The following is a 14,586-nucleotide window of genomic DNA, read 5'->3' as shown; positions in this document are numbered from 1 at the left end:
CCCGCGACCTCGTGCTCAGCAGCGCAACACCTTAGCCACTGAGCCACCGCGGCGGGTCTAGGAAGGAATTAGAGGCCCAAATTGAAGAACTTCGAAACAGTGTGAAATTCATCGGTGATGAGTTTGACAAAAACAAAGCTGAACTTGGTGCTGTAAAAGCAGAAAATAAGAAATTGCTGGACGAGAACCAATCACTTAAGTCTAGTGTGAAGTTCTCACCGCTCAGTTGACAGGTACCGAGCACCGCGTAAGAGAATGTGAGCAGTACTCTCGTAACGCCAACGTGGAAATAACAGGTGTGCCGATTTTTAAGCCTTCCAGAGCTGATGGCGAAAATTGGTGACAAGATCGGAGAGCCGATTTCCACGTCGTACATTGAAATGTGTAAACGCGTGCCTGTCCCTAAAACAGCGAACCAGCAGCACATCGTTGTCCAGTTTGCTCGGCGGAGAAAGCGCGACGCAATCCTCGATAAGGCCCGCTAGGCGAAAATTCTCGGCACTGATCTTGGTCTTACCGGAGCTAATCCGGTATTCATTAATGAACGCCTATGCCCGGAACAAAAGAGGCTGCTCGGGCCGGTGGCAATATCTTGGAAACGCGAAGTTGGGTGGCGGTTTGTGTGGGTGCGCAACAGCCATATACTCGCACGACGAGCTGAGAACACGCCTGTGCTCAGAATCACTCATGCGTCAGATATTGCGAGGATGACATAAGGGTCCTGTAGGCAAGTTAACTACAGTCTCAAGGTTTTTTTTTCATTATGTTTGGCTGTAGTGTTAGTTAAGTTGAAAGCTTCCACATAGCAATTGCACTACCACTCAAAGTTAATAATTGTAGGTTGATGAAAGCAGGAAAAATGTTAAATAGAACCTGTACGTGTACAATAATAAGCTATTGGTCAGTTATAACGATTTTCCATCAACACAGATATAGCATGTTTGTCGACTTCCGCATCGTGTAATATCTGATCTTCAATGCAGGCGTCGGCCTATTGAACAGGCTGAGTGTGCGCAGTGTGTTACGTATTTCAATGCTTCACTTCGCCTTGTAGTTGTTTGTTTCTTCTTTTGTATCGCTGCTCCACTTGAACGGCTCTAGCTGAAGTGATAGCCCCACACGACCTTGCCTGCCCTAAAGACGGCAGACACCTCAGTTTTTTTCATTGCAACGTGCAATCCGCCAGGAACCAACATGAGCACCAACATGAGTGTATAACTGCGCTTCTCAATAATTTTTTGTTTAACTTTCATGTCATCATGATAACCGAAACGTCGTATACTTGTGACGATGAAGTTCTTGTACTACCGGGTTATAGATCTTATTTCCTAAATAGGCAAGGAAAGCGAGGTGGAGAAGTGCTTAAGCTAATAAAAAGTGAACTTTCTGTGAATTTGCTGCCGACGTTTACTGTATCTTCAATAAACTACGAAGTGCTATCTGTAACGTGCGGTGACTACATGTTTACAGATATATATAGGCCACCATCTGGTAATTTGACTTGCTTTTTTTCTTTTTTGAAATGTTATTGTGTTTTGCTAATGATAATAAACACATAATGGTCATTGGTGGTGACCTCGACTTTAACATGTTAGAAGTGAACACAACGATTAATGAACTTTTATTACTGCTTGAATCAAATAATCTTAATAATGTAATTTCTGAACCTACGCGCATTACGCTGGAAGCTTAAACTCTTTTAGATCTCTTTATTACACAAGCTGAGGTACAAAATATAAGGGCCAGAGTTATCGAAAATACCGTTAGTGACCATCTTCCTATTTATATGTTCCTAAAGGCTAATCCCCAATGCAAGAACATTTATTCATCCTCTACAGTTCGGACTGAGGACATCACTGATACTACCCTGAATACTTTCAGGGAACGAATTACTTTATTGAACTGGCATGATGTATTAACCTCGCACAACGCAAATGAAGCCTACAATATTTTTATCGACAAATTTACTTGTGTCTATAAAGAGTGCTTTAAATTTAAAAAAACATGTGAAATCTAAGCAAATACGTAAACCTTGGGTCACCGCAGAATGCCATGAGATGATCCGCAAGAACTTCTTGTGCGCGCAAGTTATAAAACTCCGGAAGCCAGAAGATTTTAAATGTTTTAAAAAATACAGAAACCTCGTAACTAAAGGGTTGCGAAATGCAAAGCGGGACTACTTCACGAACCTACTGAATGAGGCCACTGCGAGACATCCCGATAAAACATGGCGTTCACTAAACACACGTTTAAACCGGTCGCGAACGTGCAATGAGATAACCCAAATCGAACACAACGGCGCTGTTCTTAGTGGCGTACACGTGGAAGATGAGTTTAACTCTTATTTTACTAACCAAGTTAAAAGCAACCACGACGAATCTATCAGGCAGTTTCTGACAACGCCTAATAAAAATAGCGTATTTTTGAGCCCAACGACGCAACAGGAAATTTTTGCAGTTTTTATTTCACTGAGCAACTCGAGGTCTAGAGCTATGGATGGCATTTGCATAAGACCAATAAAGAAGGTTCTTGACTGTATTTTACGAGCATTGGAGCATATTTATACCTTACGCTTGCACTCTGGAGTGTTTCCAGACAAAATGAAACGGGCTAAAGTGGTAGTTATATACAAATCTGGAGATAAAAACAATTTTTCAAACTACGGTCTGATTTCTATAATTCCTGCATTTTCAAAAGCTTTAGAAAAGATTATATCAATACGAATCAATTCTTTCTGAAACGACAAGAATAATATACTGTCAACTCAGCAGTTTGGCTTTATGAAGGGTAGATCGACAGAGCTAGCACTACTAAAACAAAAAGACATTATCCTACAAGCATTCGAAGATAAGAAACTAACCATGGGTATTTTTGTTGATTTCTCAAAAGCATTTGATGCTCTTAATCACCATTCACTATTATTAAAACTTGAACACTATGGTTTCCGCGGTGTTGCCTTAGCATTATTCAGATCATACCTTTACAATAGGGAACAGTGTGTTCTGCTCAATAAATGTATGTCTAAATTTATGAAACTAACCGCTGGAGTTCCTGAGGGTAGTACACTCGGGCCACTACTTTTTCATCTATATGTCAATGATGTCGTAAACATGACTACTGAACCTTCATTTATTATCTATGCCGATGATACGAGCATCTTTATACAATCTAAAGATCCGCATGAACATTGCCAAATAGCGAACGCTACATTGGACAATCTAAATATAGGGAGTGCGGCTAATTCCCTTAAAATAAATACCACCAAAACCAAAGCAGTTGTGTTTACCCCTTCCCAGAAGCGTTTATATTATCAGTTTTGTACTGGAATTGGCTTAAACAACATCGAAGTAGTGTGAGAAATTAAAACACTTGTGGTAATTTTTAATCAGAATATGTCTCGGACTTCGCATGTGAACCGAGTGCTCAGTTCTCTGGCTAAGATCTCAGGCGCTCTTTGCAGAGTCTGTTATGTTTTACCTGAGAAATTGAAGTTATTAGTTTTCAAAGCTCGTTTTTGCTCCAAGATAAATCATTGTACTTTGGTCTGGGGACCTACCTCAAAACGAAATATAAATAGGATTTACTCTGCCCAAAGAAAGTCCCTCCGACACATAGCAAACTTAAGCTATCATTCACCCGTTGACCATCTTTTCCATCCCTATAAGGTTTTGCCGTTTACTTCTTTATACAATTTGAATTTACTCATCAGGTACAAAAACAGCCTCAAGCACAATAACACAACATTTTTATCTCTATCCAGTTTGCAAGAGTGTCCCTGAAATTGGGTATTCTTTTCGAAATAATGATAATTGGGTGATTCCGTTTTGTAGGACCAACCATGGCCTTTATATGGTTAACAACCGTGTACCACAAATTCTAAATGAATTCGCCTCCAAAGGAGATAATTTTCTTAGTATTACACCTACTCAACTGAAACTTTATTACCTTCACAATCATTTGCAAACACCACTTTTTTCTTTCCTTTCTTTAAATTACTGTGCATTGTTACATTCGTATTTGCCATTGTGCGTTTTTAACGTGATCCCAATGTGTTGCAATTCTTTTTCTCTATGTTCTTTGTGCTGTAGAATCCTGCATTTTTTTCCACCGAAGCTAAATCCTACAAAGTTGTAACTATGTACTAGATGAGTCTTTCTTTTTCTTTTATCCTTTTTTACATTGCACTGCAAATGTCCAGTGTCATGATTTTGTTTGGGAACGTGAAAAGCATGATAAAAATTTTTTTTTCCAATCCAATCTTTTTTGCTTGGTGTTGCATTTTTACCTGCAAATAAGAAATTCCGGAATTGTTCGCTATGTGCTCCACTGCTTTGTAAAGGGAGTTGGGTCCCTGTCAAGCTGGCTGCCTACAGCTTTTTGCCCTCCTTCCTGCATTTTCTGTTGTTGTAGTTACCAAAATGCAAAATAAATCAATGGCTGCTGAGCACGAGGTCGCGGGTTTGATTCCCGGCCGCGGCGGCCGCTTTTCTGATGGAGGCGAAAAGCAAAAACGCCCGTGTGTACGAGATTTCGGCGCACGTTAAAGATCCCCAGGTGGTCAAAATTAATCCGGAGCCCTCCACTACGGCGCGCCTCATCGCCTTCGTTGCGTCGGCGCGTTAAACCCTACCATCATCATCATCAAAATAAATCAATGATCGAATGAATGAATGAATGTTTTGTTTTACCGCCCGTCCGCGCCTGGCTATGTTATATGTGCATCAAGCGGAGCGCGTGTTCCATTCTTTTTTTGTGCCGCACGGGTGTTATCTCATTTCATAGGGACAGTGTTTTGCCCTGTAATTACTGCCCTAAAGTTATCTTGTGCGTTCTCCAGTGTTCTCAATGTAATGCAACGGTTCGAGAAACAATCACGCCTAAAGATAAAAGCTCGCCGAGCAGACGCTGTGGCATTCGATTCGCCGAAATTCACCTGCGCACGTCACTTTGTTGACTATACTGCTTCGCCGCCTATGTATTTTTGAATTGGTAAGAGAGCAAACGTTCGCTCAAGTAAACTTGCTTTTCCTTCAAGACAACTGCGTCGGTTTTGGCGACGTGACATCTAGTAGTGTTGCTGCGTACGCACCCCTTGTGCTCCATACGGCCCCTGGAAGCTGATAAGCCGGCGCAAGCCGAGCAAGCCGCCGTCTCCATGATTTACCAGCAGAGTTTGATCTGCTACCAGAAAAAACCAAGAGCAGGACTGCAGCAACCGCCAACATGGTGCATAAAGCCACTCCTCCCATCGTTCTGCAACAGCCCCGGGAACTACGACCGTGAAGCGGATCTCCCGGTGTGGAACCTGAGGACCCGTTGTAGAAAGTAGAACACGTCCGGATCTTTAACAGGTGGGATGACAAAGAAACTTTTCGGCTTGTGTTCTTCTACATTGAAAATTCAGCCCGAACTTGGTTCAAGAACCACAAAAGCTCACTGAATAACATCCTTCACCGTCATGCGAAAGAAACGAGCCGCACGTTTGTTGGAAACGCGCACGCAACACCACAACGAAGGAATCGTGATCTTGGTTTAAAGACGAAAAGAGTTTTTCATCATGCTGACCCGGAAATTACAAAAGAAAAGAAACTAAGGTTTCTGATGTCGGGAGTAAATCAAAAGCTCTTTGCTTGCCTTCTCCGCCACCCTCATGAGACGGTGCCCGAATTTGCGTTCAGGTGGCCGTGATGTAGAAGACGCTTGAAGGTCGAACGGTGCAGTACAATCGCCTAGTCATTGCGCTGGTTTCGGAGGTGAGCTGAGCCCGGGATATTTGCTCCAACACACTACTCGAAACAATCCGCGCAGTCGTCAGGGAGGAGCCTCGGCAACTTTCCAACAATACCCCATCCCCAATCGCCTTCCTGAGCGGTGTCATCCGGGAAGAAGTACCACACGATTTGGTAACTTTTACGCCGTTTGAAGGGCCGCGCCGCACCGCCGTCCACTGTCGCCCGTCCGACCCCCCGAAGTCAAAAACCAGACGCCGAAGAAAATAGACGTAAGGCGAACCCCGGTTATTGTCCACTGTGCAACCATTGCGGAGAGGCTGACCACGTCTACCATCGCTGCTCCTACAAGAGGCTCATTTTTCGAGGATTCTCCGCCAACGCACCAAACCCCGTACCCGGCCAGCGCCCTACTGAGATCAAAGGATACCAATCCAACACAAACCGAGGTCCAGTGCACTTCAACCGCTCTCCGTGACTCTACCTATACCGCTTCCCAAACCGTCGAAACAATTCAAGCTTCACGCATGAGAGGTCCCCCAGCCCACGATGGGAAAACTAACAGCAGCAACTGCAGCGGGTCTGGTTACTCTGTGGCGAAAAACTGGAAAACCTCCAACTACCCAAGCACGCATCGAAGACCGCAGTTTACGACATTCCCTCAGCCCGACAACCCCATCTAACCCTGGCATGACTCCCAAATACGACGACAGCCACAGGGCGCGAAGCGTACCCGACACGACTGAGCCTGCTGGTGACAAGATGGCCGTCAACACGCACAAACCGAGGTAGCACGCCCCACTGCACCCTCAACTCAAGCAAGGCAGCGCCCGACGTCCAGTCATCTATCGACGGCTTTGATGTGGTCGCCCTCATAGACACGCGAGCCGACCTCTGAATATTGAGCGGATCATTCGCGTGTAAGCTGAAGAAAGTTACTACCAAATGGGATGGTCCGAACATACGCACAGCAGGACACCATCTCGTAACACCAAGTGTGACGTGCACGTAATGCTCGATAGGCTTTTCGACAAATAACGGTGCAATAATTGATCTACAGACGAAGTCGATAGCTTTTTCCTCCGATGACTCCATAACACCGTAACGGAACCCTCAACACCGTGCTGCTGTAATGATCGCCGATGATCAAGTCACCCAAGCACTCCGCGCAAGCTTGGTGAACGCAGCGTAGTGCGAAGATACTGCGCCTGAAATCAACGCTATCGTAGAGAGGGGCCAAAGTTTGCTTCTTGACCACGGTGCCTGCGTTGCAAAAGGCATTGCTCGCTTTAAGCATTGCAAATCTCACGTTTTTTCACTAATTTCACCGAGCACTATCAGCGTCTTAACAAGGGCGTTGAAATTGCGTCCCTAGAAGAAACGCGCAAATGACTTTGAACGCGCACCCGGAGACGCTTCAAGCTTCCGCATCCTTTCGACGAGAAGGCGGCGCTGAAACAAAGAAACGTGAAGAAAATAACGTCTTTGCTGCGACGCTAAAGGCAATGTTTTTGCTGAATTAAAAATAGGTCCGACACCTCTGGCGAAGCAGCGAACTATAACCAAATAAGGAGCCGTACCTAGCGAACACTCAACGCACCACCTGTCTTCAGGTGAGCGGGAACCCATACTGGCGCAAGTAGAAGACATTCTCAGCCACGACATTATACACACATCAAAAAGCTCTCGGCGCCACTCGTCGTACTCGCGAAGGAGAAATAGAAGGAAAAATACGGCACAACAAGGTTCTCGGTTGCCTACCGGCGACTGAACGAAAACCAACAAAAATGACGTGTACCCCCTGTCACCAATAGACGACGCCTTCTAACACATCTGCAACGCGAAGTACTTCTCTTCAATGGATATGAAGACCGGCTGCTGGAAAACTGAAGCTAACGAAAGAGACCGCGCGAAGACTGCATTCATAATCCCATAGGAGCTCACAATGATGCCGTTTGGCCTGTCCACGACACCAGCAACGTTTCAAAGGGTCATGAATCATGGACGCTGTGTGAGCTGGCATGCCTCCTATACCTTGACGACTTTGAGGTATTCGCCCGGACTTTCGACAAACCCCTTGCATGGTTGTAGTCAGTACTCGAGGCCATTCGTACGTCGAGGTTGACGCTGAAGCCGGAAAATTGCCGCTTCGCGTAGGCGGACCTCATGTTTTCGGCGACGTCGTCATCGCCGCAAGAGTCCTACCTGACTCGTCGAAACCTCCAGCGATAGCGAACGTGACAAGATCTAAAGACAAGAAGAGCGCCCGAAGATTCGTCGTACTGTGTGCGCACTACAGGCGCTTGTTCGCAAAATTAGCACGCATTCCAGAGCCACTCACGCGTTTGAAGAAAGATAACACGCCCTTCAGCTGGGAAAATGCCCAAGAAGAGACATTTTGCGAGCGGTAGCAACCCCTGAAAAGCCCGCCTGTGCTCGCCAATTTCGACGGAAGCACCGAAAAAGAAATGCCCACGGACGCCAGTGATACGGGCAAGTTGCTGTCCTCTTCCAAAAGCATAGCGGTTTCTAAAACGCAATCGCCTATGCCAGCCGTGTTCTTTCGAAGGAAGAGAGAAATAGCGGCCGGCTAATATTCGGGCCATTTAAAAATTTCACCTATACATGTATAGGAGACCGTTCAAGATTTTGACAGACCACCATGCGTTCTGTTGGCTCGCCAACTTTAAGGACCCCTCTGGCCGTCCAAGGTAGAAAGTGCGCCTGCAAGAATTTGATGTTACAATAGTCTATAAATCCGGCAAGCAACAGTCCTACGCCGGCTGCCTGTCTCGCGCCCCGGCCGACCCACCATTACAAGGCTCCGATGAAGACTGAGCATTCTTCGGAGTCGTGAAGGGGAGCGACCTAGCGGTGCAACAGTGCGCGGATCCCGAGTTACGCGTGATGATCGACGCATAACGCGGAGGCGCTTGGCACAGCGCAACGACGCCGTACCAAGGGCCTCCAAACGCAACTTTCCTGCATTTGCAGCTTCAAAAAATTCGAACTTAATGAAAAAAAATTTCAACCCAGGAAGAAGAAAAAATCCCGTCATCCCCGGAGACCTTCGAGATGTAATTTTGGAAGCGGGTCGCGACGACCCGTCTCCCGGATATCTCGGGATGTAAAATTGACCCTGCCTTGCATTTGATTTATCCCACTTCGTCCGGAGCTGCTGTGACTGCCAGCGACAAAAAACGCCGCCGACGAGACCCACCGGACTCCTGCAGCCGATCGCCTTTCCCACGAGGTTGTTCCAATATATTGAAACGGACCGTCTGCCCAATCTGAGAACAAGTTAATCGCGGTAGCGACAGACTACATGACCCGCTACGCAGAGACCTAGGCTCTTCCGAGGGGGACTGAACAAGAAGCCGCAAAGTTTTTTATACATAAAGTTGTGCTGTGACATGGATCGAGCCCCTGACGTTTTAATCACGCACCGCGGAACGGGCTTTACTGCGGAGCTTATGCAAGGAATCTTCCGCTAAAGCAACACGGATGGTTTGAAGACGACGGCATATCACAATTGGACGGACGGACTAACCGAATGCCTAAACATGAGAATGGCCGATATGCTGTCTATGTACGCAGACGTTAAGCATAAAAGATGGGACGAAATATTGTTTGATGTCACGTTTGTGTACAATACCGCAGTGCAGGAAACTCTGCGGAAAATTTCATTCGAGCTTGTCGCCGGTCGACAGAAACCACGATGATCGACGCTATGCTGTTACACGTAGACGACGACGACCTCAACGCGGACGCCCAGGGATACCTACGGGGTAGAGGAGGTCCCCCAGCCTGCTGCCGGACGTATTACGGACCAACAGCTGGCGGATGCTAGACGCTACAATCTCTGACGCCGAGACGCCAAGAATCACCCAGGTGATCTTGTTTGGGTTTGGGCGCCCAATCAGCTACGCGGGCTCGGGGAGAAGCTTCTACGACGGTATTTCGCACCCTACCAGACTCTAGAACCTGTTTCCCAACGTAGCTACGATGTCGTCCTCGACGTGGATTTCGGCATACCACGACGACGCATATGGCCCGAAGTCGTCCACGGTTTGCCTCAAGGCTTACTGCGCATAATGACACACTTTCTGCTTGTTCGCACTGTTCTTTGTTTACCACCGGATCGATACACTATTGGGGGGGGGGGGGGGGGGGCGTGAACCATGCATTGGTTTGTGTTTCTGGATGTGTTTTGTTTTTCCGGCCGGCAGCGCCCGGCCGTGTTATCTGTGTGCCAAGCGAAGCGCGCGTTTCATTGTTTCTTTTAAAGGCGGTAGTCCTTCGTGGGCTTCTTAAATGCAGAAATATTTGTTTGTCTGTATGTGTGTCTGTCTTTTTACGACTCGATTCAGCCACCCGGCCAAAGTGAAAGAGAATCTGCACAATAGGTTTATATACGTACCTTAAATCTAAACTCCTAGGTCCGGTAACAATGTTCATACGTGTCAACATTGTTGACCAAGAACAAGGCATAACGCAGATATAATGCACAAAATGTATACATAAGTGATATTTATAGTTTTTTTATAAAAAGTCATGGACGCTTGAGTTTTGCGAAATGAAATACTACATTCACTGCAGCCAAAAAAATCCCTCCGCCGCCGGCTGTTGCACGCGGCACTACAGATTCTCGCGGAAGTTTAAGAAATCAAATCGCGAAAGTACCAAAAAGTTCCACTAGATTGGTTTCATGTTCCACTTGGAACGACCGTGGAGTAGGACAACGTGGTTCTGTAAAGGTTGTAGTATGGTGCCTCGATTCACACGCGTCTCCGTCGCACGGCAGCGCTGGTATCGAGGAACCCGGTGGTGAACAGTGGAACGCGGTAAATTTAAACTGACTTGAGCAAACCTCTAGCGTGTTTATCTTGGGAAAAGCGAGACGGGACAGGAACAGCATAGGAGGTGAGCGGGAAAGAGAAAAGAGGCGTTTACTTGGCAAGGGTGCCACACGACTATCGTCTTTCGTCGACCTTTGCAACGAAAGGAGTAGATGGGCGGCCAGTTTTTTGATATCGCACGGGCTATCTCGTTTTATAGGGAAAGTGCCTTGTCTCGTCGTTGCTGGACTAGAATAACCTTCTGTGTTCTTCTGTGTTCTCGATGTTTTGACAAGTCGACAATCACCCCGAAAGATTATTGCTCGGCGAGCAGACGCCGCGGCATTTGATTCGCCAACACGCTCCGGTTCACGTCACTTTGTTGACTGCTTCTTCGTCGACTGTGTATTTTGGAGTTGTTAGGGGAGAACAAGTTCGCTCCAATGAACTTGCTTACCTTGAAGACAACCGCGTCGTCTTTGGCAACGTGACAATATATACACTGCATGCTTCGCTCATCCTCACGTTTCACGTTTGTGGAAATGGCCCGGGATTATTTTTTGCGTTTTGTAAACGTCAATTCAGGAACTACGACGATAAATGTGTTCAACAGGCTTCTCAAAGACACGCGAGCACAAAAAATACACGGCGAGTTGGCTCCCTAAGATGAAGGGCGACGAAGGGGATGAACAATACTACGAAATGCCGCTGTCGCTACCAGCAAGTGCCACTGCTGTTGTCCTGTGTTGTTGGTGCATTGCATAGTATTGCTCGTGCATGCATATATAAATTGGAAATACATTATGTTATATGCATTGCATACTTTTGAGGGCTAAGCACCTTAATTATGGGCTCGGGCTGTCGGCATCGCATGTCGTCGTTGTCGTTCGTCGTCGTATTGTCATTCGGTAACGGTACTAAAACTCCCGGAAGCTCTTTTTCGAGCCCCCCGCCCTAGATCAAAGATCTACTAAAAGAACCCACCGAGACGGTCGTTTTCCAGTGCCTCGCTCTGGCATGTTTCATCTCCATGGGCAAAGCCGCGTACAAAAACAACGCTCCAGGGCAGTCATTTTTTGTTTCCGCTTGCTTTTTTGCTTCTAGTTTGCTTAGCACTCATTTTAATTCTGAAATGTGTTGTTCTCCGTTTCAAATTTCATCTCTCCTCTACCTTCGTAATTGGGATGTCGCGTATATTAGCGCACGCAAGCGTGAGACAATCGTTGAATACACTGTTATACTGCATGACTCGCTCTTCCCCAGATTTCACGTTAGGTGAGATGGCCGGTAATTTTTAACGTTAGTTTGGTGGATTCAGATGCATATAAGAGCTTTTAATGCACTAAGTATGTGCGGTTACTTTTTAGGGCAGCGCATTCAGGGACTTTCAGTATGAATATATAGTTGATTTATCTCTACGAAAATGCTACAATAAATAGCATTGCATATAAAAAACACATGGCGCTTATTTCTAACACAAATGCAACCTTTAATATACCGTGCCCACCCCCCACCCCCCTACCGAAGGGCCGGTTTTTCTGGGGGAAAGGTGGTAATCTTAAGTGGAACGCGCCAAGCAGACGCAGATTGTGAGGAGATAGTTCGAAGCAGTGTTTGTTATCTTCCTGTTTGTCCGCCATACTAAATCTAAAGCCAGGTGATTTAATGTTTTCTCATTGTTCAATTTTCAATGCGTTCGCCATGTTTGTGGATCCTTCCCAATAATTCTTTCGCGCCCAATTTTGCCACCATCATGGAGGGTAAATACAGCAAACAGAAAATAAGGCCGTTTGGGCAGCTGTTACCCGGCTAATTTTTTAGAATGTTCCGTGCCGATATGCCAATACTTGAGGACGCACATATTGATATTCGTCCGAATAAGAGCTCACTTCCGTGAACAAAAAACTAACATGAGTACACGAACGTTAGTTCGACAAAAGGCTTAAACGAATTAAAATTTTTGACATGGAAGAATGAAGGGCGCATTGTGGCACAAGGCAAGGTGGCGCAGGAACCCTCGCTGATTAGAATAGTTCTCTTCTATAGTAATCTATGTGCGTACTAGGAATAGCTTGGTTTAAATGAAAGCTATCTTTCAGCACACATGATTACTCTGGTTGTTTGCATTGTTTAAACACCCTTTTTGCGAGACAAAAATGATTAAGTTATCGTTTCTATTCCCTCAAAAACGCCTCAATGCACTATAAATCCACATTTTTTACCAGAAAACAGTAGAAGAAGTACTAAAAATCTGCTATCTTACGTCCCATCCATCTGTTATCACCGTTGGAGGTGCAGGGGTAGATATATCATCCTCATCTTCAGCGCTCACTGCCACGGTATAGAAAGCAATGGCGTATGTTATACGACCAAGCATTTTATTTTAGCTCCAATGAGAACCCAACCAAGCTATTTTGTGAGAGTGAAGAGTCTTATATCTCAAAAGATTGTTCTACGTCCTTGTCAAAATTGTCTCTATGCATAACCCACCGTATGTAATGACGCACAGAAATAACAGCGGATACAAGAATAAAAAAAGCTTATTAATCATTTCTAGGCTTGAACTATTACCTTAAGGTTGGCGTGTAATGAACATTTCACTGGCTCGAAAAGTCAGGGTATAATCACGTTCTTGAGTGCTTACACGCGCCACGTTGAACTTCCATGGACGATGGCTTGGCATGCCACTATTCGAAGGGAGGGCGGTAATGCTCGAACAATAAGCAGATAGCTCGAAGAAGCAAAAAACTTATCTGCAAATATTTTAGTGCCTGAAGCAAGGTTGGAGCCAGCTGTTTTATATTTTGATTTTGCTATTTGTGGATTCCAACAGCTTTGTATTCCAGTAAAGAACGAGTGGTTATTCTTCATGCTCGCGGAGAAATGACGTTGTCCGGGGAAAGTCGTATTAGGCGAGGTGTGGCGTGCCTGCACCATAATTTATGTATTCATTATGATGTTTGTACATTTACCTATATATATTTCTGTACCCGCCAAGGCGGAATTTATTTATGCCACTTAACAATTTCAAATACCACGTATCTCTTTTTTGACACCATGGGCTAAATGACGCCCTCCTCATTAACGTATTTGATAAATCCTGACGCAAATTACTGCTTCACAGTCACCTGGTTGAGTTTATTTCGTTTCCTTTAGATGCCACTCTTTTGCCGACACTTTTGCTTTGTTCCCCTAAAGGTGTGCTCGCCAAAAAGGGCCTCATCAACGTCAGAGTATTGATTTCCAACAACGGCCTATGTTCTTGCCCCAACGTTCCTTACATTATACAACTTCAAACTAAAATCGCCCCATTGGTAAAACAATTCTTCGAACCTCCATTTTCCGCACTTACGCGTAGGGGAACCCCATGACTCAATACAATAGGTCATATGGCTGTGAAACGCGCAGTAAACATGGTGTAAACATGTTCAGGAACATGTTTGCGTGAAACAGCCAAACGCTAATTTCTTTGTCAGCTCTTTTATATGACGAGCCAAGCGCAAAGAAGAATCTAAATTTACACCACAGTATTTGCGGGTGGTAACCTGCTATATTGTTGTTTCTGCGAGGTTCAAGCTTCATAGGTCGGGTTGTACGAGAATAATGTTAATGTATTTTTAGTGTATTAATAATGTTAGTGTGTTGTTAGAGTGCACGTGGTCTAAGCGTTAGTTTAAACGTGTAAACGTTAGCGTAAACATGGTTTTGTTAGTGCAGTCAGTGCATATTTCTGGTGAACAGTCTATTTCCCAACCGATTTTAAATGTTGTTCCTCAAGGCAGCGTGCTAGGTCCTATGCTTTTTAATTTATATATAAATGATATTGCACACATCGACCTAAATGCAACATTTGTAATATTTGCCGCTGACAGCAGGTATACTTCTTTCTGGTCCTGATGAAAATATTCTAATCCCTAAATGTAACGCGGTTCTGGATAAATTCATTTATTGGTCAAGTTCAAACCGAATTAAGGTTAATCCGACGAAAAAAACAATTCTATTCCGAAATAAAAACAGAA

The 14,586-nt window shown here is 45.2% G+C and overlaps 1 long non-coding RNA gene across 1 annotated transcript in view; it reads right to left on the bottom strand.

The window, feature by feature from the left end:
* The window catches only part of LOC144167031 (uncharacterized), a 127,322-nt gene extending 114,356 nt beyond the window's left edge, over positions 1–12,966 (bottom strand). Inside the window, exon 1 of the long non-coding RNA XR_013321825.1 lies at positions 12,831–12,966. This is a non-coding gene — a long non-coding RNA (uncharacterized LOC144167031). The remainder of the gene's footprint in view (positions 1–12,830) is intronic.
* Positions 12,967–14,586: the final 1,620 nt, after the last annotated feature.

The sequence above is a fragment of the Haemaphysalis longicornis genome, unplaced genomic scaffold (assembly GCF_048455015.1).
Source record: "Haemaphysalis longicornis isolate Haplotype H1 unplaced genomic scaffold, Haemaphysalis longicornis Haplotype H1 scaffold_2, whole genome shotgun sequence".
Lineage (NCBI taxonomy): Eukaryota > Metazoa > Arthropoda > Arachnida > Ixodida > Ixodidae > Haemaphysalis > Haemaphysalis longicornis.
This window is presented reverse-complemented; position numbering and strand designations above follow the sequence as displayed.